A 25,643-nucleotide genomic window follows, 5' to 3' on the forward strand; every position below is an offset into this window, starting at 1 on the left:
ATAATAGCCAAGATATAGAATCAACCTAAGTGTCTGTGTATATATGAATGCATAAAGAAAATGTGGTGTATTTACATAAAGTAATACTATTTACTTTAAAAAAGATGGAAATCCTGTCATTTGCAACAACGTATATTAACCTGGAGACATTATGCTAAGTTATATAAGCCAGACACAGAAAAACAAATACTGTATGATCTTATATATGGAATCTAAAAATGTTGAATTCATAGAAGGAAACAATAGAGTGGTGATTACCAGACCTGGACTTGGGGAGATTGGAGAGAGATATTTGGTCAAAGGATACAAAATTTTAGTTAGTTAGTAGGAAGTTCAAGAGACCCATGGTACAGCATGGTGACTATAATTAATAACAATATACTGTATGCTGGAAAATTGCTAAGAGATTTGGTGTTCTCACCACAAAAACAAAGGATAAGTATGTGAGGTAGTGGATATATTAATTAGTTTCATTTAGTCATTCCACAATGTATACATATGACAAAACAGATTGTACACCATAAATATATGCGATTTTTGTCAAGTTATCATTAGAAAAAGAAAGCCCTGTATATGTTTAGCATAAGGCATGTTCAGAAAACAACTGAAAAGTCTCCAAACTTTCACCTCAGGCTGAGGCCTAGGCTCATTGCAATCCTGGATATGTGTTAAGGAAGAGCACCAGCACAGGGACAATCTGCAAATACTGGGAGGGTAATATTGTTTGTTGGTGGTGGTGGTGGTGGGGTGTGTGTGTGTGTGTGTGTGTGTGTGTGTGTGTGTATTTTGTTGTCATTTTTATAAACTTATATTCAAGAAAATCTCTGTCAAAACTCTAGCTGAACAGAGACTTCGGTGATGACTTATGACAAGGAACACATGGATGCATACACTGGTCACTGAAATAGTTGAGTATTATAGCCTTCAACAATAATAACATCAAAACAATAAACCCTGGAAAGGAGGGGAATTTGATTCCACAGTTATCACATTATAATACTTAAGTGCCAATTTTCAACAAGAAAATAACAAAGCATACAAAGAAAATGAAAAACATGACCCATACAAAGAAACAAAATGAATTAACAGAAACCATCTCTGAGTAAGCACAGAAATTGGACTTATTAGACAAAAACTTTTAAAATGTCTTAAATATATTCAAAGTCTTAAAGGAAAACATGGACAAACATGTAATGAAACTTAGGAGAATAACGTATGAACAATATGAGATTAGCAATTAGAAGATAGAAATTTTTAAAAAATAAGCAAAAAAATTGTAGAGCTGAAAAGCTCAATAGCTACAATGAAAAAACACTAGAGGCACTCAAAAGTAGATGTGAGTAGAAATAAGACAGAATCAGCAAACTTGAAGATAGGTTAATTGAAATTATGCAGTCTGTAGAGTGAAATGAAAAAAGAAATGAAGAAAAGTGTACAAAGGCTAAGGAACCTGTGGAACACTATCAAGTGGACCAACATATGCATTAGGAAATTCTAAAAAAGGGTAAAAGAGGAAGATATAAAGGGGCAGAAAGAATATTTGAAGAAATCATAGTCAAAAACTTTCCAAATTTGTTGATCTAGCTTCATAGTCAAAACCCAAACTTCACTGAGAATTAAAACTTTTCCCCTTTTCTGCTTGTATCAGTCTCAAAAAAAAAAAAAAAGCCACATTGCAATATATGTCCCTTTATCCTTTTTGTTCATTCCTTTCTTTTTTTAAGCTACACAGAGCACTTCTTTTCCCTTAACTCACAGGATATATTTGCTGAACCTTTTAGGTTTAGGCTCAGGAATAGAAGGGATTAAAAGGGAAAGGGCATATGTTTTCTAGTTTGGCTTTTGGCAGATGTACTAAGTTGGCATGTTTTCTCATAGGGTGTTTTAATTAATGTGAACTTGTGAGAGATTCCCCTGCTGGGAATCTTCAATTGAAATTCCTACAAGGTGAACTTTTTTTTTTCTTCAATAAGCTTTTTACTACTCCAGCCATAAATTTTGAGCATTCAGCAGTCCACCCCTTTATATATTTTTAATTGAATTATTTGGGAGTTTTATTACTATTGAGTTATTTGTGTTCCTTATATATTCTGTATATTAACCCATTGTCAAATGCATAGTTTGCAAATACTATCTTTTATTTTTGTACATTATCTCTTCACTTTGTTGATTGCTTCCTATGCTGTGCAGAACCTTTTTAGTTTGATGTAATCCTATTTGTCTGTTTTTGCTTTTGTTGCTGGTGTTATTGAGGTCTTATTGAAAAAATATCCTTCCCAGACCAATGTTGTGGAGCATTTCCTCTATGTTGTCTTCTAGTAGTTTTGTAGTTTTAGACCTTAAATTTCAGCATGTAGCTCACTTGAGTTGACTTCTGTATATGGTGAGAAATAAGGATCTAGTTTCATTCTCCTGCATGTGAATATTCAGCTTTACCAGGACCACTTATTGAAGAGACCCTTCTTTCACCAATGTGAGTTCTTGGTGCCTTTTTTAAAGAATCATTTAGATACAAATATGTTAATTTATTGCTGTGTTCTCCATTTCGTTCCATTCATCTATGTGTCTGTTTTTATACCAGTGCCATACTATTATGTTACTATAGCTTTGTAGTATATTTTGAAGCTAGATGGTGTGATACCTCTAAGCTTTGTTCTTGCTTAAGATTGCTTTGGCTATTCAGGGTATTTTATGGTTCCACGCACATTTCAGGATTTTTTTTTTTATTTCTGTGAGGAATGTCATAGTTATTTTCATAGGGATTGCATTAAATCTGTATATTGCTTTGGGTATTTGGACATTTTAACAATATTAGTTCTTCTATTCCATGAACATGTAATATCTTTCTATTTATTTGTGTTCTCTTACATTTCTGTCATCAATGCTTTATACTTTTCATTGTAAAGATCTTTCACTTCCTTGGTTAAATTTATTACTAAGAATCCTATTTTTTGTAGCTATTGTAAATTGGATTCCTTTCTTGATTTTTTTCAGATAGTTTACTATTGGCTTATAGAAATGCTATTGATTTTTGTATGTTTATCTTCTATTCTGCAACTTACTGAGTTTATTAAGTCTAACAGTTGTTTTCTGTACAGTCTTTAGGATTTTCTATATATAAGATTATGCCAACTGCAAACAAGGCAGTTCTACTTCTTGCTTTCCAATTTGAATTGTCTTTATTTATTTCTCATTCCTAAGTGCACTGGCTAGGACTTCCAGAGGTATGTTGAATAATAGTGATAAAAGCGGACATTTTGTCTTGTTCCATATCTTAGAGAGAAAGCTTTCAAATTTTCCCTGTTTAGTGCAATGTTGGTTGTGTGTTGTTGTATATGACCTTCATTGTGTTGACATACATTCCTTTTATACCTAATTTGTTGAGAGTTTTTATCATGAAGGGATACGGAATTTAGTCAAATGCTTTTTCTATGCCTATTGAAATAATCACAAGGTTCTTGTCTTTGATTATTGTAATGTGATGTATCATATTCGTTAATTTTCTTTAGTGGTTGTTGACCATTTTGACTTTTAATTATCATACTAGACATCTGAAAGATTGTGTATCAGCATTAGAGTAATGAAGTATTCTGAATTTTACAATGAATTTACCCATAAAAGTGAGGTGTATACTTTCATATGTTTGCGTGATGGTAATTATTGTCCTTTTGCTTCCACTTTTGACATTCCATTTAGCATTTTTTGTAAGGCTTATTTAGTAGTGATGACTATTTTTCCTTCATTTCTGAAGGAAAGCTTTGTTGGGCATACCATGCTAGCCAGGCAATTTTTTTTCCCAGTACCTTTAATATAGCATCCCATTCTTTCCTGGCCTGCAAGGTTTCTGCTGAGAAATCTGCTGATAGTCTAAGGGGAATTTTCTTATATGTGACTTGACACTTTACTCTTGCTGTTTTTTAGAATTTTTTTCTTTGACTTTTGACAACGTTATTATAATATGCCTTGGAGAGGGCTTCTTTGACTTGAATTTATTTCAAATCTTTTGAGCTTCATGAATCTGGATGTCCATATCTCTCCCAAATCTTGGGTAGTTTTTAGGTATTGTTTTGTTAAATAGTCTTTCTGTGTACTTCTTCATCTCTTCTCCCTTTAAACTCCAAAGATGCAAATATTTGATTGCTTAATAACGTTCCACACATCCTGTAGGCTTTATTTGCTCCTTTTGATTGTTTTTTTTTCTTTCTTGCTGACTGGCTTATTTCAAGACTTGTCTTCAAGTTCAGAAACTCATTATTTTGCTTGATACAGTCTGCTCTTGAAAGTCTCAATTGTATATTTTAGTTCATTCATTGAATTCTTTAGCTCTTGTATTCCTGTTTGTTTCTTTTTTGGTCATAGCTGTCTCTTTGTTGAATTTCTCTTTTGGATCCCAAACTGTTCATCTAATTTAGTTTGTCTGTCTGTATTATCTTTTGTCGTAAGTTTCCTTGGGTCATTATTTTGAATTCCTTTTTAGGAAACTCATAAATGTTTATTTTTGGAGGGTCAATTATAGGAAATGTATTGTGTTTCTTTAGTAGTGTCCTATTCGCTTTCTTTTTTATGTTTCCTGTATCACTGTGTTGATATCTGTGCATCTGATGGAACAGTAACCACTTTCAGTCTCATACAGTGTCTTTCATGGGGAAAGACTCACCTGCCCATGTGTTGTAGGGTGTTGGTTGAGCAGGGTATTTTGGATTTGCTTCTGGGTGAATGCCGTAGTGTGGTCTCCATCCAGTTTCTTCAGCTATAGGCAACATCAGTGATGCCTGAGTGTGCCTCAGTGTGCCTCAGTGGTTCATGCTGTAACAGTGTTTGTGGCTGGTCTACCTACTCAGTTACTGCTCCTTGATATTGGGGCACTGGTATAGTCTGTGTTTTGGGGATATTTAGGGCTGGTCAACTTGTGACTTGGGCTTTGCTTCACTAGGGGCTGGACAGTGGGCTGGTCCATGCTGTGGGGTAGCATGGGGCTGGATATCTGATGGCTCTGCTCAGGAATTGTTCCTCTTAAGGTAGGGTACGAAGCTGGTCCATATTCTGGAAAAACATGAAACTGGTTGACTGGCAGCTTGGATTGAGATCTGCTTTCCTGAAGGCAAAGTTCCAAGCTGATCCATGCTTAAAGGAAGTGCAAGGATGGCTGGCAAGCAGCTCAGTTCAGTTGCTGCTCCCCTGAGGGTGGAGTGATGAGGTCATGGTTGTTCCACTGGATATAGATTTCAAGTAGGTTGGGTTGGGGTGCTATAGCCCCTGAAGTAAGGAAGGTACTGTACCTCCTAGGCAGCTTTTTCCTAGGAGTAGAAAGCTGTAACAGCTCAGCTGGGTAATGCTGCGCTATTGTGTGCAAGCATGGCATAATGGAGGTGGAGCCTCAAAGATGGAAAGATGCAGTAGCTACTGGTCCCCGGAAAGGACATATTTTATTACTGACTCTGGTTTAGGGATGGCATCTTGCAGTAGGGGTTTGGGTAATGTGGGGAAAAGGGCATGATGTTAGCTCCTTTTCTGGAGCAATCCAGCTGTGTGAACTCCTGAAAGCTCCCAAAACTGGATGGAGAGCCTGAGAAAACTGCAAGATTCTCCAGCAGCAAAACCTACAGGTGTCTACGGCATTGATGAGGAATGCTGAGGGCCTTCTGTTTACTTTCTCCCGACATGGGAAAGTCCCTCCTGGTTCTGAGCTGATCCTAACTGGGGAGGTGGCATGGCAATGTCAAGATGTCTCACTCCTTTCTTTATGTGGCAATCTTGAGTGTCTGTGTTCCACAGAATTTCTGCCAGTCTCCTGCTGTACTTTAGCCTTCTCATTCAAATACTCTTGTCAAACTATAGTTGTTTATTTGTTGTTTTTGTCCTTTTGTGTGGTGGGTGACAAGCACCAAGCACCGAGCACCTCTAGTCAGCCATCTTTCTGACATCACTCTCTTAATATCTCTTATTGTCCCATTTGAAATCTGTTTTACCAATACATTTCCCATTACATGTCACCAGTAATTATACTTTGACAGATACCAATGCTGATTAAAGGCAAAGTAAAACTAAAGAAATATTTCATTACCTGAATGAAAAAAAAATCACACTCCTCTATGTTATGTCACAGTTAACTAAAACTAAATACTAATAGTCCTGAGTACTATAGTAGGTACATGAGCCAAATATTTTACTGTTTGTACTATGGTTTGTATTAAATTTAAATGTTCTTTGAGTTCAGTATTTTTAAAAAGTAGAAAGAAATTCAAAGATCTCAAACCAGTGGTACAGCCTCAGCTAAGGCACACAGAATGTTTCTCCAGGTAATATGTCTCTAAGCATGAGCTATCAACAGCTTTTCTATTTGTACTGCAATTATAAGGAGCTTCTTGGACTGGAATTTTCAGAGAAGCCATGAAAATGTACTAGTTTAGAGACTCTATGAAAGGAAATAATTCTGATGTAATTTTTATATAATAATTTCTAATTTGCATTGTACATTAGATACAACATTTTCTTCTCTGTTTTTCTTTATTTGACAAGAAGAAAATTAAAGGTCAGTATTTTTGATATTTTTCTTTTCTCTTTTTTTATCATTCTACAAAAGATGCTAAAGTTAGTCTATCAGTCTGAAGACCAATTGTATTTGAAGCTAACCTATATAGCAAGATTAATTTTTTCTGTCAGTGGTTTTCTGTCACTAAGCAAATGGTCCAAAATGAGCCACTTGACTAACTAACATTAACATGTAATTGTCTAGAAATCTACATAGTATACTACTCGTATTCAAGAAAAAAATACATTTGGAGGATTCCTGTCACATTTTTTTTTTTTTTTGATGATTCAGGGAAAGCACCCATGAAATTTAGATTTGGGGAAGGGCATAGGGGAACATAGTATAATTGCAGCCTACTTTTACTCACCAGTACTTCAAGAGTAACATTCTATCCCATTTTTACTAAACCATTATATGTTGAAATAAGATTCATTTCAGATGTCATTTTGCAAAATTCCTGTTAAGATTTAAGCACTGGAAAAAACATTTTTTAAACTAGTGCAATTACTTTCTTTTCAGCTACAGATTTTCTTGACATGACTAGCCACAACTGTCTAATATTTTTTATATTTTAATAAACACTGTATAAGAGGAAACACAAATTTTCTCCAATGAATGCCTATCAACACACATATAATAACTAATTTCCTTGACAGGCTTAACAACGGATAATGTATTACTATTTAGCAACCAATTCTAGTAGACAGATTTGAAAAACAAATAAGCTGTTGTCTAGTTCTATTTCTATATATATACTCATTGCTAATTTAAATGTAGACAAAATCTTACTCAGTCCTGTCTATAAGTCAAGCTTTATCTTGCAGGCAAATGTAGTCAGATATGTAATTTGCTTGTCAGCTATTGCCATGTGTTCAGAAAAGGAGTTATTTTTAACATTTTAAAACAAACTTAGATTCTTAACCCAATTAATATTATGTATGAACCTAAAATTACCAAATTATGTTGGCCTCCATACTCATTCTGTGCACATACATACACAAACACACTCATAGATCATTTATATCTACTAAAGCATTTGTTTTTCATTTTGCTGTATATAGATAATTTCACAAAAAGTAAAGCAAAATCTTGAGAGTTTTAGGAAAGGCAGAGCCATCTACTGCCTTCACCTGCCATACACAAATATTAATTCAACTATGGTTTTGAGACTATAAACACTAGAAAAGCTGATATAATATAAAAAGTTTACAGCATGTCAACCACTGTGAACAAGACATTTAGGTCATTTTTAAACACTTACTTATCCCCCCAATCATGTGAACAATACAGCTTCTGAATTAACCACCTAGCATTTTAGGAAAACCAGAAGGAGAACATCAGCCATCTTTTTATCTCCCTGTGGTAGGCAGGAAGAATAACCCTCCCCCTTAAAAAAAGTCTATGCCCAAATCAAGAAAACCTGTAAATATGTTGTCTTAATTGGCAAAAAGAAACTTTGAAGACATAATTAAAGTTAAGGAATTTGAGATGGGAAATTATTCTTAATTATTCAAATGGGCCCAATAAAATCACATGAGTTCTTAATAGTGGAAGAGGAGGGTAGAATTGTTGATGTGGGTCAGAGAGACTGGGTGATGGAAGAAGAGGTAGAGGTGATTTGAAACATGTGGAAGACTCCACTTACTGTTTCTGTCTTTGAAGATGAAGAAAGGAGGCAGTCTTAGTCTGTTCAGGCTGCTATAACAAAATACCATAAACTGAATTATTATAAACAATAGAAATTTATCACAGTTGTGGAGGCTAGGAAGTCCAAGATCAAAGTGCTAGCAAATTGAGTGTCTGGACTCACTGTCTGGCTCATAGATGGCACTTTGTTGAAGTGTCCTCACATGTCAGAAGGGGCAAGGAGCTTCTTTGGGGCTCTTTTATAAGGGCACTAATCTCATTCATGATGCCTCTGCCCTTATGATCTAATCAGTTACCTCACAAGGGCCCTACCTCCTAACACCATCACCTTGAAGGTTAGGATTTCAATATGTAAATTTTGGGGAGACATAAACATTCAGACCATGGTATGGGCTATGTGCCAAGGAATGTGGACAGCCTCTAGAAGCTAAGAATGACCCTCAGCTGAAAACCACCAAGGGAAAGGAGACCTCTCTTCTAAAACTGCCTGGAACTGAATTCTGCCAACAACCTGAATGAATAAGAAAATAGATTCTCCCTTAGTGACACCAGGAAGAAATGCAGCCCTGATGACACCTAGAGTTTAGCATAGTGCAACCAATGTCAGACTTTCAAGCTACAGAGCTGAAAGATACATTTGTGCTGTTTTCAGTCTCTAAGTTTGTGGCAGCAATAGAAAATGAATACACTCTTCTTACAAATTTTGTCTGCATATTTTTATTGGAGTGGGTTTATTTTAAAACAAGATAGGACTTGTGAGTTTAAACTAAAGATTCTTAGAACATTCTGGAATGATATTTATTTTTATGAAATAATTTCTAGTTTAAACACATGAAATTGATTTTAGCTTGCATTCTAAGTCATCTGAGATTTGAAGGATGTTCCGTGTCTTAGTCTTATTTATTGGGGCAACTTTGCAATTCCAAAAATTATATATACAAAATGAACTCCTCTTGTTTCTGTGTCACTTTAACTAGAGGCTCTATGTGCAAGACAAAATACCAATCCTTCAGATTTATTTATTTATTTATTTATTTATTTTTAGACGGAGTCTTGTTACATCGCCAGGCTGGTGTGCGGTGGCGTGATCTTGGCTCACTGCAACCTCTGCATCCCGGGTTCAAGTGATCCTCCTGCCTCAGCTTCCCAAGTAGCTGGGATTACAGGCACGGGCCACCACGCCCAGCTAAGTTTTGTATTTTTAGTAGAGACGGGATTTCACCATGTTGGCCAGGATGGTCTCGATCTCCTGACCTCATGATCTGCCCGCCTCGGCCTCCCAAAGTGCTGGGATTACAGGCATGAGCCACCGTGCCCAGTCCATATTTATTTTTATACTCAAGCTTTCCCTTTACAAACTTTACCCAAATTACAGTGATAATGCCAGTTACTTTTTCATAAGAAACAGGGCATCTGCAACATTGATTATCAAGTGGTTCTGAAATTCCCACTGCCCACACTTTGTTCTCTCAAGACTTTGAGCATCATAAACTGACTATAATATACATTCATCATGAAGAAAAGATTTACTTTTTACCCTTAAAAAATCACAACCTGCCAGCTGGGCATAGTGGTTCATGCCTGTAATCCTAGCACTTTGGGAGGCCAAGGTGGGCAGATCACCTGAGGTCAGGAGTTCAAGACCAGCCTGGCCAACATGGCGAAACCCCGTCTCTACTAAAAATACAAAAATTAGCCGGGCATAGTGATGCATGCCTGTAATCCTAGCTACCTGGGAGGCTGAGACAGGAGAATCGCTGGAACCCAGGAGGCAGAGGCAGCAGTTAGCCGAGATCATGCCACTGCACTCCAGCCTGGGTGACAGAGCAAGACTGTCTCAAAAAAAAAAAAAAAAAAAAAAAAACAAACACAAGCTACCATTTTCTTTGCCTGTTTCTGCCACAATGACTCAGTGTGCAAAGTAGTATGATTCACGGGAAGTCTAAACAATCTCTTTCTTTGTAGACTACACACACACACATATATATATATACACACACACACACATATTTACATATATGCATATGTGTGTGTATATATATACATATATATACACACACATACATATAAAGGTTGAGCTCAAAAAAGAAAAAAAAAATGCCAGTTAGCCATTGTGTGTGCTTTACTCGATTGAGAACTTTTTCTAACTGAGAATGAGCTTTTTCCAACTTAAACCTATTTGTAGGTTTGTGCCAAGTGAAAACAACGAGTATGAGCATAATTTTTTATTTGAATTTTCCTGTTACCTTTTAACTCACTTATACTGTTTATATTATATGAATTTTGTATCTGACCTCCTCATTTTGTTGGTAGTTGTATTCATTTGCCTTTCTATCTGTCCCCAAAATCACCGAACTCATTGAATGACAAAGAAAATGTTCTCAGTAGAAATGCTTGTTGACTCCTTGTGCTCAAAGAGCTGGAATTTAAGGAAAATAGACCTTGAGTTAAAAGACAACATTTCACGATGATTAAAAATGATAGAGACAGGTGTCAAACAAACTTAAAATACATATGCAATTAATTTGAGGTACAGTTAGTAGGGAACACTTGTTGAGAAATCTAAATTGGCAGGCCATCACTCTAAGCAGGAGAAATAACAAAAGAGGTCACTTGGGGAGATTCAGGAGACAACCCAGCCCTTTGTTAAGAACTGTCAGGGAATACAATTGAGTATATATGGAGGGCAACAAGATGGAAAGTTATTCACAAGATATCTGAAAAACAAAATTGGTGTTTCTGAACAGGAGAAGAATGAGAGCAAAGAGAACTAACATTTATTCAGCAATTACTATAAGCCAGGCACTGTGGTATTTGTGTATGTTATCTGTTTAAATCCTACCATCAGTCCAGAAAATAATATTATCTCTATTTTTAGAAAAACAAACCAAGATTCATAGAAATTGAAGTCATATGAGCAGTTGATAGGGTTTAAACCTAGAACTGCCTGATCTCAGTGCATCTGCACTTGTTCTATAATATTGAGAGATTAAATTCTCCTTCAACACTTTTGAGCTATAATTCTGCAGAATATCAGTAAAGATATTTGAATTGTCCATATGAAATCATTCAACACTGAAGTTCTTAATTCCTTTTTAATAGTCCTTTTTAAAATCAGGTAACAAATTCTTAATTGTTTTTCAACTTCATGCCATCTCTATATATGAGTATTATTATTTGACTACTTTTAGGTCACATGGAATCTACACATGGAAGGACATAGGCATTGCATGCAGGTATCCGGAATCATTGATATTGGTCTTAAAATTTGGAAGTTTCCACTTTTGCTAAGGTATGTTTTCCTTAATGGTGGAGGTTTACTAATTGGGTGTACCTCCAGATCTAATTCTTTCATGTAATCCTCATATGATAGGAAGTAATGAGATGAATATCATTAGGCATTTTCAAATTTGAATTGAAACATATTACAATATGTTTATATTAGAGACTGGACAAAATTATCATTAAGATTCTAAGGTTCTACTTATCATTACCATGAATGGGTTTTAAACTGCTAACTAGTTAAAGAACTGTAAATGAAAAAAGAAAAAACAACTTTGATCACTCCTAGCTATCAAATTACCATATTTAAAAATGTCTAAAAGTCATTACTGTTGAAACTGTGATTGTTTAGAGTTTAGACAGTTGTATACACTCAAGCAGGGAGGATAAAAAGGGTCGCTATTCTAGAAATCGTTAGCCTATACTTTAAAAAAATTATAGCCATAGATACTGTGATAAATTTTACCTGAAATCTGTTCATTTGTTTAAGTATAGACAACTTAATGTCTATATGTTAAGTAATGTCAGTGTTAAGTAATGTCTATACTTACAGAAATTAACAGATTTTAGGAAAAATTTATCAGTTATATTGATTATAGCTTAACTTGTATTAATTTTTTAAGATACAGACACAGTGGCCAAAATAAAGGTCGATACATTTTATCCACAAAATGGGAATAAAATTACTTTTTTTTTTTTGAGATGGAGTCTCGCTCTGTCACCCAGGCTGGAGTGCAGTGGTGTGATCTCCACTCACTGCAACCTCCACCTCCTGGGTTCAGGTGATTCGCCTGCCTCAGCCTCCACAGTAGCTAAGATTACAGGCGTGCACCACCACACCCAACTTAATTTTTGTAATTTTTAGTAGAGATGGGGTTTCACCATGTTGCCCAGGCTGGTCTCGAACTCCTGGCCTCAAGTGATTCACCCGACTTGGCCTCCCAAAGTGCTGGGATTAAAGGCATGAGCCACAGTGCCTGGCCAATAACATTACATTTAAATCCAATTTAAAATGTTTCTATTCTTTAGCATGATTGCAATATAATATTAGATAAAATACATAATAAAGTTAATAAAATCTCTAAGAGAAATGACTGAGAAGAAATTGTTAAAAGTATTAACAATAATTAACTCAGAAATCATGGGTTATGAGTGATTTTTAACTTTTGATTATAACTTTGGATTTCTCTATGATAATCAGATATTGCTTTTACCAAAGCAAAAAGTTTATTAATTGCCAATTGTACAAGCCAATTTGCCTGTATATTTTATAGACAAAGAGGATTTGTTTGTTTGTTTTCCTTGTTCTACATTACATTACCATGAGTTCTCTTAGAATTTTTAATTTACCACTTATTATTCCCACTGATAAGCTAATTCAAGTTGAGTTTGAGTGTATTCATTCCTTTCCAATCTTGGTTTTGAGGTAATATGATTTTTTATTTACATACCATTTAATATCATTATTACCAATGTGTCATTTACATGACCTAATTTACTTAATTTTAAGTGTAAATGTCAATGAATTTTGTTAGATGGTATATCATTTTATTTGTGCTTGCTATTTTAATGCTCCAAGTTTAAAGTTAGAGTGTGAATAACATCCTCCCCCACCTTCACATTTACAATACTGAAGCCCGTTAAAGCCCAGGTTAGGAGGATTTCCTGCTTCCTCCTCTCTTCTACTTTCCTTCTAACTCCATGAAATATTTAAGAATCCCCCCTGAGGATCCTACAATTGTTAGGAATGTAGTACTTTTTGTTTCCTCAGTCATCCCTGGGGCTGTAAATTGAGCAACTCAATCTTTATTTTGAAGCCAAAGACTTTCAATTGCCACCAAAATTTGCTTTGAAAGTAACCAGCGTTGGATAACAACCTGAAAACTTGGGAGCCCAGTGTGAAGCTAAGGGGCATAGGTAGCCAGCAATATTACTTCAGAGGTGGTATAGCTACATTACATTTAATAAAAACAGATCTTCAACATTCAGTTATTTTTAGATTCTGTGATGTTAGTTTCCCATTTAAATTGTATCCTCATAACCAACCACCAACCTCCAATCCTCACAAAATCTTTCCTGGTGGTCAATCATGGAGGGCGGGGGGAAATAAAATAAAAATATAAATAAACAGGGTCGGGCTGGTAAGAGAAACCAGAAACTGAGAAGACAAAGTTAGAAACCAGTAATCAACATGAAAATGTAAGGTTCCGGGGGATTTTAAAATCTTTGGGAGAGTTTTGGGTTACACAGACTATGGAATGAAAATTGAAGAAAATTTATGCAGTTAGCAAAAGCTAAGGAGATTTGAAAAATGTGTTCTTTAGCACCTCAACAATTTCTGAAAAGGCCTGGAGTGAAGGTAATGTAAGTATTTTGCTGAGACTTTCAAAAACAAAACCAGGGAGATGGAAAGTATAACATAAAATAATATTGAGGAAAAACAACAACAAATTATTAGAAACTTTAACAAGAAATATAGTTTGGATGGCAAAATCTTCAAAAGGAACTGTATTCAACACAGCAGTACAAAGTCACAGGGATCCTGAGTACATAAGGTCAATCAGGAGGAAAAAGGGGGGTGTGGGTTAAGGCCAATAAAATAGAATTGTTTTTGAAGTGAAAGCCTCAAAGAAATTTTATTTACAAAGATTTTTATTACAGCAATATATTTAATGTAATATCATCGAGAGTCTCCTAAACTATGTTTTGAGACCTTAAACCTCTTTGAGCATTGCATTGTAATCTATGCTACTTTTCAAGAATATTACCACTGTCACCAGTGATTGAATATTAAACATTTCCTGTGTTTTTCTCTCTGTATATTTCTCCCCACTCTTCCTGCTCTTTACTTCTGTCCTAACTTCTTAAAACTATAGTTAAGGGCCCACAAACTCAAATGCCATCAGGGATGAAGCAGGCAAAGGCAAAATGAATGTATCACAAAAGTAGGTGATGGAGACTGTGAAAAGATAGCGTGTCCGGCTTTTTTTCTCTCTCTCTGTCAAACACACACACACACACACACACACACACACACACACACACACACACACACACTTCTATAGTCTGAATCCATGGAGCACTGGTTTGTAACTCCAGGTGTAATTATAGTGGCCTCTGGAGTAAGACAAATAGGAAACCCACTTTCTACATTTGTAAGAAATGTTGACTTGGGCAAGTTGTCTCACTTCTATAAGTCTACATTTCCTCTTTTGTAAACTGGGAATAATAATAATACATATATATAATATGTATAACAACAACAATATTATATATATATATTTTAAATATTTTAATGTCATTTTTCAAGATGGGGATTACTATAGCACTTTTTGTTAAGGAAATATTGAGAACACACTTCCATCTTCAGTCTTACTCCAATAATAATCTACTAAGTTATTTGAACCAGATTAGTTTTATAAATATATTTTAAACATTTTTAATATTTAAATATAATATTTAGTTAATTATTTGTTCATAAGAATTCCAAAAGTATAAATAATTTGATATTTTAACACAATTTATTTTCTTCTTTCATTTCATGTTCCTAGTACGAATTCTTATGAAAGGAAGTGACCACTCATGCTATTTTGACTTGATTCATTTAGCAAGGGAGAAGTTACAAATATGCTGTCCAAAAGATGTTTGTATGGAAACAGTTTCTCCCACTTCAGTCCCCAGATTAACAGGGAGGATTAGTGTTATTGATATTAATATTTATAAATACCATTTAGATGTTCCTCCCTCCTTTTACTCTTCTTTCAATTTTACATAGGGGATATGGGCTATGAAGTGGGCTTGTCCCATATCTGACCCTGAAGGCTTGAGAGAGATAGTATCCATTGAATGAAGAAAATGGCCTGATGAAAATATGTTGTACAAATAAGCACATTTTAAAAAGTATTTATTTAAACTTTATATTGTATTGGTATATAGTATGTTTTATACCGACAGTTATCTACTGAAAATGAAACCCTAGAATGTAAACATGATTTTGGCCTGTGAAATTCCCAGAAAGAAAATTTGGAATAGTATTTCAGAAAATCCTCTTATCAAATACTTCTGTAGATGACAAAAGTAACTTGGAGGGATCATCATACTTTAGTAAATTGTTAAAAGGGTTTTTTAAATTAATGTTAGCTGCTTGGTAGTGGCAGTGAATCAGGTGAACACGATTACAATTTTCCTTATATTTTAAACTGAAAATATTGAATGGGAAAAATAGAAATATGAGTCATTGAGGTAAATGCACAAACCAGTGCTCACGCATGTACACACATACACACCTAAATTTTTAAAGGTCTTTTCACATCTTAATATCAGGAAACAAGATAAATATATAAGGGGATATCAACAAATTAATAATATAGAATCTTAATATAATGACATCTATCTAAAAGTTTTCAAGACAAAATAATTTCTATTTAAATAGTGAACATAGTATTTACCTTTTGTCTTTAACCAGTCCTTTCTTGATAATAAATAGAACACATACTGTGTCTTCACTGCATATTCAAGGTATTCTAACTGCTATAAAAAAGAAAGTCAATAACTTAGCAAAATAATAATTAATTGTTCTTTGAAACAACAGCCCAATGTGTTTGTTTCTGATCAGCTGGCCCAGTTATCCAGTATTGAAAGTCCATCTGGGAGACACAGAAGGGTGAGAGCGGTGTAAGGGATGATAAATTATTTAATGGGGGCAATGTATACTATTTGAATGATGGTTAAACTAAATGCCTAGACTTCACCACTATACAATATATCCACGTATCAAAACTGCATTTGTAACCCCTTAATTTATAATTGAAAAAAAAAGTTTATCTTGGGGAATACACATAGCTTCTCTTAACTGTCTTGGTCTGGGAATGACACATGGCATTTCTTTTTTTCTTTTTTGGTAATAGTTAAACCCATGGGCCTACCTAGTTGCAAGAAGCTGGTAATTATAGCTTAGCTGTATGCCCAGGGAGACCAAGAAAACCAGGTACTGATTAACATTTACAGTCTCTGTCATACCCATAAAGAAAATAATGAAGTGTTTCAGTTCATTTTTTTCTGGCTTTGCCATTTAATGCTTATTAAAGGTGTCAATATGTTTCATATGAAGGTAAATGTAACAATGAAAACAAAGCATTACCAAGAAAAATAATAATTATCAAACATAACAATATTTCCCCTATAATTATAATACTTGTATTTCAAGATATGTAGTTCAGCCTTTGAAATTATGTAATTCTACTTGGATGGTAGTCATGAGCCTTGGCAGATTAGACACCTGGGCATTTGGGACTGAACTAAATAGTTGGTCTTTACCTCAGTTCCAAAAAGTCAAAACGACATATGAAACAATGTTTGGGAATGTTGACTCTTCATTCTAACAGATTCATTACTCGAAGCTTGAGCTACCCCCCCATGTATTAGGCAGCACATAGCATCTATTTATCCAGCTTCATTCAGCTCATATTATTTGACAAAAAGTATCACAAGAATGTATTTTTCATAATTATATAGGACTTTCCCACTCTCCTGAAATACTTTTCTCTTCCTTTGTAGCAACATTATCTTCCAAGGAGGCCTCCTGAACATGTTCAATGGCTCAAAAGACACTGTTTCAGATCAGGACTGTATATGAATGAATGCTATAGTGTTATCAAACCATTAACCTCTGAGCTAATATGATTATCTGTACTTGGGTTAGACAGGTGACATCTCCACCCCATCATTTACTTTGCATCAGAGATTGAATAAACATCTGGAACTCTGCCCACATACCAATGCACATGATGATCAATTAGTAGCACCATTTTTTTTTGTTGCACTGTATGCATAAACTACAAATGCCTTACACTGTTCCCATTACATCTTTTCATCTGCATATTGACCAGCATAATCAATAAAGGTCTATTGGAGACTTTCTGTTTAGGATCCAGCTTTGGGAGAAAAACTAATAATTCAAGATTTTTTAATGCATAGAAAATTGTCATTTATTGCAGTTGTCCCTCAGTTTTTCCCACGAACTGAGAAAATACACTGAACGTTTTCTGCCATCTTGGACCACATTAATCACAATGTCTTACCCAATCCTGAAAATCCAGTTTTAATGCCTGGTCCTCAGAACCATGATGTAAATGTTTTAGGTTATAAGAAAATGAAAAATTTGTCTAGCCCATTCAATAAGTACAGTAGTACCTAGTGCAGCATTATCTTGATTCACACTAAAGTCTAGTAGACTCAAAATGGTTAACTCAATATTGACAGAAGTGCTGAATGTTTCTATTAAGAAGGTCTTCTCTGACTCCTTCCGACTACTGTTGGTTTGTCATTGAGCTCTCTTATATTTTTTTCTCCAGATAAAGTAGAATCTGATTCATAGCAATATTGCATGGTATTGATGTGATCTATTAACAGTTAAAAGTGGAAACAGTTCGCCTTGACAGTATCCTTTGAACTATTCAGTGGCACTCCACTTTAACACACAAACTTCAGTTTGCAAATAAACTACAGTATCTCTCTTTCAGACATACTTTCTGTGCAAAATTTCATAATCTTTTCACATAAATCCTCATGGTAAAGAGCAGCCCGACATCCTCAAGGATCTCATCAATATACAGGAAAAAAAAAAATAGATAGTAGCATCAAGTCCGCAAACACTCTCAAACACAGCCTTTGCTTCAAGGATTCCAAAAAGTATTAAAGAAAATGGTTGCCTCTATTTCCCTTAATTTTGAGTTCATTTTAGATCTTACTACCAGGCTGACTAAGCTCAGATCATAGAGGTTGGCAAGGTAGAAGTTATGTTTGACAAAAATGTTTTAATGTCTACTGAAGCAGACAAATTAAATAAACAAGTAATTGTATATGCTAGTAAGTGAAAAGAAGGAAGTACACCTTATGCTTTAATGGAGAGTACATTTATGTGCAGAAAAATTTAAAGAAGGTGGTCAGGATAGACTTAGCTGAAGAGGTCATTGTGATCTGATATTTTAAGAAGAATATGAGCAATCTATGCGCAGTGTAGGCAAATAGTAATTCAAGCAGAGGGAATAGTAAGTATAAAAAGCTGGAAATGGAAATGGGCTTGCTGTGTTGAAAGAATAAACTTGAGTGATGTACTTCAAGCCTACTGAGCCATAGGAGAATAGTGGAAGATGTGTTTGGAGATGGAGGCTGAACCAGTGAATACAGATAAATTATGAAATATATTGTATTTCATTTTGAATTAAATGAGAAACTACCAAATGTTTTATTAAAAGAATGTCATAACAGATATTTGTTTCAAGACATTACTGTATTTGCTCCGTGAAGAATTAATCAGATAAGAGCAAGTGTAGAACGTTGGATGTCATTTCAATACTCTATTAGATAATGGTTTCCAGAACATGTAAGTTTGCAGTGGAGATGGAGAAAAGTGAATGGATTTTAAATATATTTTGGAGTTAAAACTCATGGGACTTGCTGAGGAATTGAATATGAGATGTAAAGAGTAAGGGAAGAGGATTAATGAAGACTAATACCTAGTGTTTTTGTTTTGTTTCATGCGTTGGGTTATATTTTGGTAAAGTTGATTATGCTTGTGGAAAATTAAAAAAAATTGGGTGGAGAGTGTGTGTTGAAAGCTCTGCTTTTGATATTCTTTGAGATGTATAGTAAGCATCCACACTGAAACATTCAGTAGGCCATTTGATGTGTAAGTCTGAAACTCAAGAGTGTGGTATATAGAGGATACAAAAAAATCTCAAGTCATAAGAATATGGATGGTATTTAAAACATGGATATTAAATGTGATCACCTAGGCTGAGAGAGAACATAAAGAGGAGGGATGAGAGAATACCTGTGGAACTATTTTAATACTTAGTGTTTGGATAGAAGAAGCCAAAAATATATAGAACATCATGACCAGTGATTTACAAGTAAATGTGGTGGCAGAAATGCCAAAAAAGATTATTCAAAAAATAGAGGGTGAATTTTGGCAAAGGTAGCTGAGCAGTGGAATATCGTAAAAACAGAGAAAAATACGTTAGATTTTGGCAACGAGGATGTTGATGACTTTGTACAGAACAGCTTATGTAGAATGGTGATATTATGTGTTATGCTAGAGTGAATTAACTGAAGGATGGCTTGAATATAAAAAAAAATCCAATTGGATTAAAGGCTTGTCTAAAATCAAAGGAAAATGTACAATTAAATTATTATTAACTATAGACACCCTGTTGTGTAACCACCCAACAGGTTCTCCTAGTCCACTGCTCAGAAATGATTTATCAAGACAGGAGAACTGCAACAGAGAAAGAGTTTAATTCATGCAGAGCCGGCTGAATGGGAGAATGGAGTTTTATTATTACTCAAATCAGTCTCCCTGATAATTCAGAGACTGTTTTTTTTTTTTTTTTTTTTTTTTGTGTGTGTGTGTGTGTGTGTGTCTATGTGTGTTTTTAGGATAATTTGGTGGGTAGGGGATTAGGGAGTGGGGAGTGTTGATTGGCTGGGTCAGAGATAAAATCATGGGAAGTTGAAGCTCTCCTCTTGTGCTGAGTCAGTTCCTGGGTGGGGGCCACAAGACCAGATGAGAGTGGCACCTCCTGATTCATCGAATGCAGAATCTGAAAAATATCTCATGTACCAATTTTAGGTTTTACAACAGTGATGTCTTCCCTGGGAGCAATTAGGGTGGTTTCAAATCTTGTGGCCTCTAGCTGCATGACTCCTAAACCATAATTTCTAATCTGGTGGCTAATTTGTTAGTTCTACAAAGGGAGTCTGGTCCGCAGGCAAGAAAGGGGTTTGTTTTGGAAACAGCTGTTATCGTCTTTGTTTTAAAGTTAAACTATAAACTATGTTCCTTCCAAAGTTAGTTCAGCCCACACCCAGGAATGAACAAGGACAGTTTCGAGGTTAAAAGCAAGATGGATTCAGTTAGGTCAGATCTCTTTCACTGTCGTAATTTTCTCAGTTATGATTTTTGCAAATGTAGTTTCAGTTGTGCTATCAAATGCTAGGTCTTATTCATTCTTTCTATTTTTTTGTACCCATTAACCATCCCCACCTCCCCTCCACACCCACCCACTATCCTTCCTAGCCTCTGGTAACCATGCTTCTGCTCTGTCTCCATGAGTTCAGTTGCTTGAACAAATGGATATCAGAGGATGTAGGAAATGACATTGATCTATTAATAAAAACAATAAAAAACTTGAAAATAACACAAAAAGATAGGCATGTGTTCTTTTAATAACATACTGAAGCATCATCTAAAAGGACACCCCAGGTATTATTTAATTCTCTAAGGTATGTACCTTTATTAACATATTATTGTTTGTGCATACAACTATGAAGTTAAATGTTAATTTGTATTTTTTATCTGATAAAGATGCAAATGATTTCTATCTGGTAGAACAAAGCAATATGATTTTATTGTCCTATAGGGCATTAACTGGTTCTGAATCTAATATAGCAATTTCATTCCAAAAGTCTTTCTTCAGTTTTAATAAATACTCCTCAGCTCTTCAAATGTTCTTTGAATCAGCCTTATTATTCTGCCGATTAACTCTATTATAAGTTCAATAAATTTGACATATATTTATTTATTCTACATTTTTATGATATATTAGTTTGTTAGGGCTGCTGTAACAAAATATCACAGGCTGTGGGTCTCAAACAACAGAAATTTACTTTCTCATGATTCTGGAGGGTAGAAGGCCAAGATCAAGGTATCTGTAAGTTTGATTTCTCCTGGGAACTCTCTCCTTGACTGGTTGCCCTGTCACTGTGTTCTCGTATAGTCTTTTCTGTGTGTATGCACATTCCTGGTCTCTGTGTGTATCTGAATTTCCTCTTCTGATAAGAACATCAGATTGGTTTAAGGCCCTCACTAATAGCCGTATTTTAACTTAATCATCTCTTTAAGGCTCTATTGTCAAATGCAATCATATTCTGAGTTACCAGGGGGGTTAGGGCTTCAAAATGTAAATTTTGGGGGAACACAATTTAGTTCATAACATGTGAAAATAATGTTTGTTACTTTTTTTTTCAAATTATGCCTTGGTAGTTTTAGAGGTTACACAAATAAATATTTGGCCTATAAGGCTGTATTGTCAAATGCAATCATATTCTGAGTTACTGGGGTGTTAGGGCTTCAAAATGTGAATTATGAGGGAACGCAATTTAGTTCATAATATGAGAATCATGTTTTTTACCTTTTTTTTTTTTTTGAAATTTATGCCTTGGTAGTTTTAGAGGTTACACAAATAAATATTTGGCATGTTGATTCCCCATTCTCTATTTTAAAAAATACTTAGGCCGGGCGTGGAGGCTCACACCTGTAATCCCAGAACTTTGGGAGGCCGAGGTGGGCAGATCACTTTAGGTCAGGAGTTAGAGACCATCCTGGCCAACGTGGTGAAACCCCGTCTCTCCTAAAAATACAAAAATTAGCTGGACATGGTGGCGGGTGCCTGTAGTTCCAGCTACTCAGGAGGCTGAGGCAAGAGAATCCTTTGAACCCTGGAGGCAGAGGTTGCAGTGAGCCGAGATCGTGCCACTGCACTGCACTCCAGCCTGGTGACAGAGCAAGACTCCATCTCCAAAAAAATAAAATACTTAGACCAACTCTTTCAAACTTCATATTGCCCATATCTCTCAGATACTTGCAAAATGAAACTTGATGTTTGATAGAGGTTGAGTTTTCTGGGAAGTAAATGATGAGCTGGAATTACAAGGGAAAATGTTTATTGTAGAGTAACAGATGGGGAAAGAAAAGGGAGATAAGGCAGATTTAGACATGTGGAGTTGTTAGGACATGATTTGTACTTGACAAAACTTCTGAACATCAACTGAGAACTCTGGAGTAAAGATTACTCAATAAAAATATCCTTCCTTGGAAGTTGCCTATGCCCTTGTACCATCACCATGCTCAGTCATTGGCTGATTGCTTCAGGAGAGCATGACTTTGGCTCAAAAGTTGATAGGGATTCTGTTAAAGCTAACGGTTGGAGGCTGTCAACTAACCACAGCCTTCAGAATTGAACAGCAAGTTCTTTCTTGAAGAGGTCTATGAGTGATGTATCCGTAGGTCTGCCACAAAGTTTAAATCACAAGAAAAAAAAAGATATATGAAAAGGGAAAGAAATACAAAACCATTCAAAATATTTTAGTAATGGTAATAATTTATAACATATTTAGTTAATATGTGCCACAGACTATTTAACAGTTCATAATATTATCCTCTTTTTCCCCCATTTTCCTCAATCCAAAGAGGAGAAAATTATAAATAAACGAACTGAATCTTTTTACTGTCAATGATTTTAATTGTCATATTTGAGCACCAAGAAATGTTAACAACAAAAATACATTGTTTAGAAAGGAATATCGCATTTTTAGTAGCATATTCTTATTTGAAATCATGTAACTTCGAGAGTAATTTATTTAGAATTATATTCTAGCATAAAAATAGCACAAAATTTTAAATAGAAATTAATACATGTCATTTAATAATCCCTCCAAACAAAATTTACTGAGGGATATGCGTGCTTACAGGCATGTATAATTCTAAGTATTGAACTACAAACATTTATGTATGTCTATTAATCATTAGGCTTTTACAGATTTTCAAATAAACTAAAAACAATATTTTAAAGTTTTAAAGAGAGTGAAACATGTAACACTTCAAAGCCTGAATTTTCATTTTTGACTTTTTTATTTTTAATTGAAATTATTTTATTACTTAAATATGCAAGAAATAAATAGGGCAGTTTGTTGAAAACATGTATTCATGGGTTAAGTAATTAGATCCATGTTCATGAAACTGAGAACTATCTGATAAAACTGCTTGAATTAACAGTCCAAAAACTATACACTGAACTGGATATCACCTATAAAACTGATCATCACCTTAAGCAGTTAAATTTTAAATCTCTGTAAATCTGCTTGGTGTGGTATATGGCTTGGCTCTGTGTCCCCACCCAAATCTCATCTCATATTGTAATCCCCATGTGTCAGAGAAGGGGCCTGGAAGGAGATCACTGGATCATGGGGTGGAGTTCTCTCTTGCTGTTCTTGTGATAGTGAGTTATCATGAGAGCTGATGATTGAAAGTGTGACACTTCCCCCGTGCTCGCTCTCTTCTCTCTTGCTCTCTCTCTCTCTCTTTCGCCTCCACATAAGACATGGCTTTCTTCCCCTTTGCCTTCTGCCATGATTGTAAGATTCCTGCGGCCTCCTCAGCCATGCAGAGTGGTGAGTCCATTAAACCTCTTTTCTTTATACATGACCCAGTCTCAGGTAGTTCTTTATAGCTGTGTAAAAATGAATTAATACAGTGTGCCTAAAAATACCTCAAAATTATGTCTAGATTCCACCTCAATAAACAAATAATGGTAAAATTTGGAAGTATGATTAGGTAATAAAGATGGAAAAAGTAACAGATATTATTTCTATAAATATGTAAATTTGCAAATAAAAGTGTTTGATAGATCAATAGAATGACTAGTTAACAATAATTTATTGTACATTTGAAAATAGCTAGAAGATAATAATTCAAACGTTTTTAGTGTAAAGAAAAGATAAATACTTAAGGTATAGATATCCCAATTGCTCTGAATTGTTCTTTTCACATTATATCAATTAAAATATCACATATCCCCTAAAAATATACACATCTATTATATATTTTTATTTAAAGTTACACTCTCCATTGATTAATATTTCCCAAATGGCTTTACCTTGTTTTAAAAACTTAACTCTTCCTTGTGTCAAGTAATTACCTTGGATAATTTCTTTTAAAAGAATTAATAATTGTTAAAGGAAATTCTTTATCTTTAAAAAAACTAACTTTATGTGGTGCAGAATCTCCCTTTATTTCCCTCTCTCTCTAAATTGTAGCTGTGGTAAGGCTTGTAAATTAAGAAGTGTTACACTCTGGTAACATCTTCAGGATATCTTTTTAATTAGTCTCTAGAGTGAAAATTTCCAGAATATTCAAATGCATCCCCAAATAACACATTTTCAGCAAAATTTTGATCCAGGACTTTTTTAGCACATTTGTTCATTTATACAATTTTCTCAAACACAAATTAAGTATATTTTGCAACCCCTATGATTGAAAACAATATTCTCTCTTAACTCCGCCAGATCCCTAAGCACCTTTAAACAAGAAATATTAAGGCCTCCTTATCTAACATCTATTAATAAATATATCTCAAATTAAAATTTTTCAAGTATTGGATTTTTCTATTTGCCCAAAAGTCCCCTCCCCAATACATATAGTTAATTGTTGCAATGATCCCTAGTAACTTACTAGTAAAATGGCTATTTTCCTCAGCACAACATGCATGGGCTCCAAGTCCTTGTCCCTGCCTTTCTGTCCAGGCTTATCTGGCAACACTCTGTCTTATAATTTAAGTGTTAGCAAAAGCAATGGTAACTCCTCTCTTCCAGATAGCCATTTCAACACATTCTTTTTCACTCTTTTCTAAAAGTGTACTGCAGAAAAAAAACATTTGATACAATTGAACACCTCTTCATGATAAAAACACAACAAACTAGGCCTTGAGGTAACATATCTAAAAATAATAAAGGTCATATATGACAAACCCACAGCTAACATCATAACATCATACCGAATGGGGAAAAATTGAAAGTCTTTCCTCTAAGAACTGGAACAAGACAACAATGCCCACTCTCACCAATCCTATTGAACACAGTAGAGGAAATCCTAGCCGCAGCAATCAAGCAAGAGAGAAGAGTAAAACTGGAACATAGGAAGTCACATTTTCCCTCTTTGCTGATGATATGATCTTATATTATAAAGCCCTAAAGCCTTCACCAAAAATCTCTTAGATCTAATAAATAAGTAAATTTGGAGAATAGAAAGTAAACATACAAAAATAAGTAGCATTTCTATACACCAATAATGAACTACCTGAGAAAGAAATCAGGAAAGCAATCCCATTTACAGTAGCTACAAATGGATAAAGAAAATGTGGTGTAGAATACTATTCAGCCATAAAAATATTATGTCATTTGTAACTGTTGATGAAACTAGAGGTCATTATTTTAAGTGAAATAAGTCTGACATGGAAAGACACAAACATCACACATTCCCACTCGTGGGAACTAAGAAAATAGATCTCATGGAGGTGGAGAATAGAATGATAGATACTAGAGGCTGGGAAGAGTATGTGGATGG

At 34.8% G+C, this 25,643-nt stretch overlaps 1 long non-coding RNA gene across 1 annotated transcript in view; it reads left to right on the forward strand.

Annotated features, from left to right (window-relative positions):
- The window catches only part of LOC134757897 (uncharacterized), a 559,232-nt gene that overhangs the window by 98,953 nt on the left and 434,636 nt on the right, over nucleotides 1-25,643 (forward strand). Inside the window, exon 2 of the long non-coding RNA XR_010132469.1 lies at nucleotides 11,371-11,471. This is a non-coding gene — a long non-coding RNA (uncharacterized lncRNA). The remainder of the gene's footprint in view (nucleotides 1-11,370; nucleotides 11,472-25,643) is intronic.

This window comes from Gorilla gorilla, chromosome X (genome assembly GCF_029281585.2).
Source record: "Gorilla gorilla gorilla isolate KB3781 chromosome X, NHGRI_mGorGor1-v2.1_pri, whole genome shotgun sequence".
NCBI classification, from domain to species: domain Eukaryota; kingdom Metazoa; phylum Chordata; class Mammalia; order Primates; family Hominidae; genus Gorilla; species Gorilla gorilla.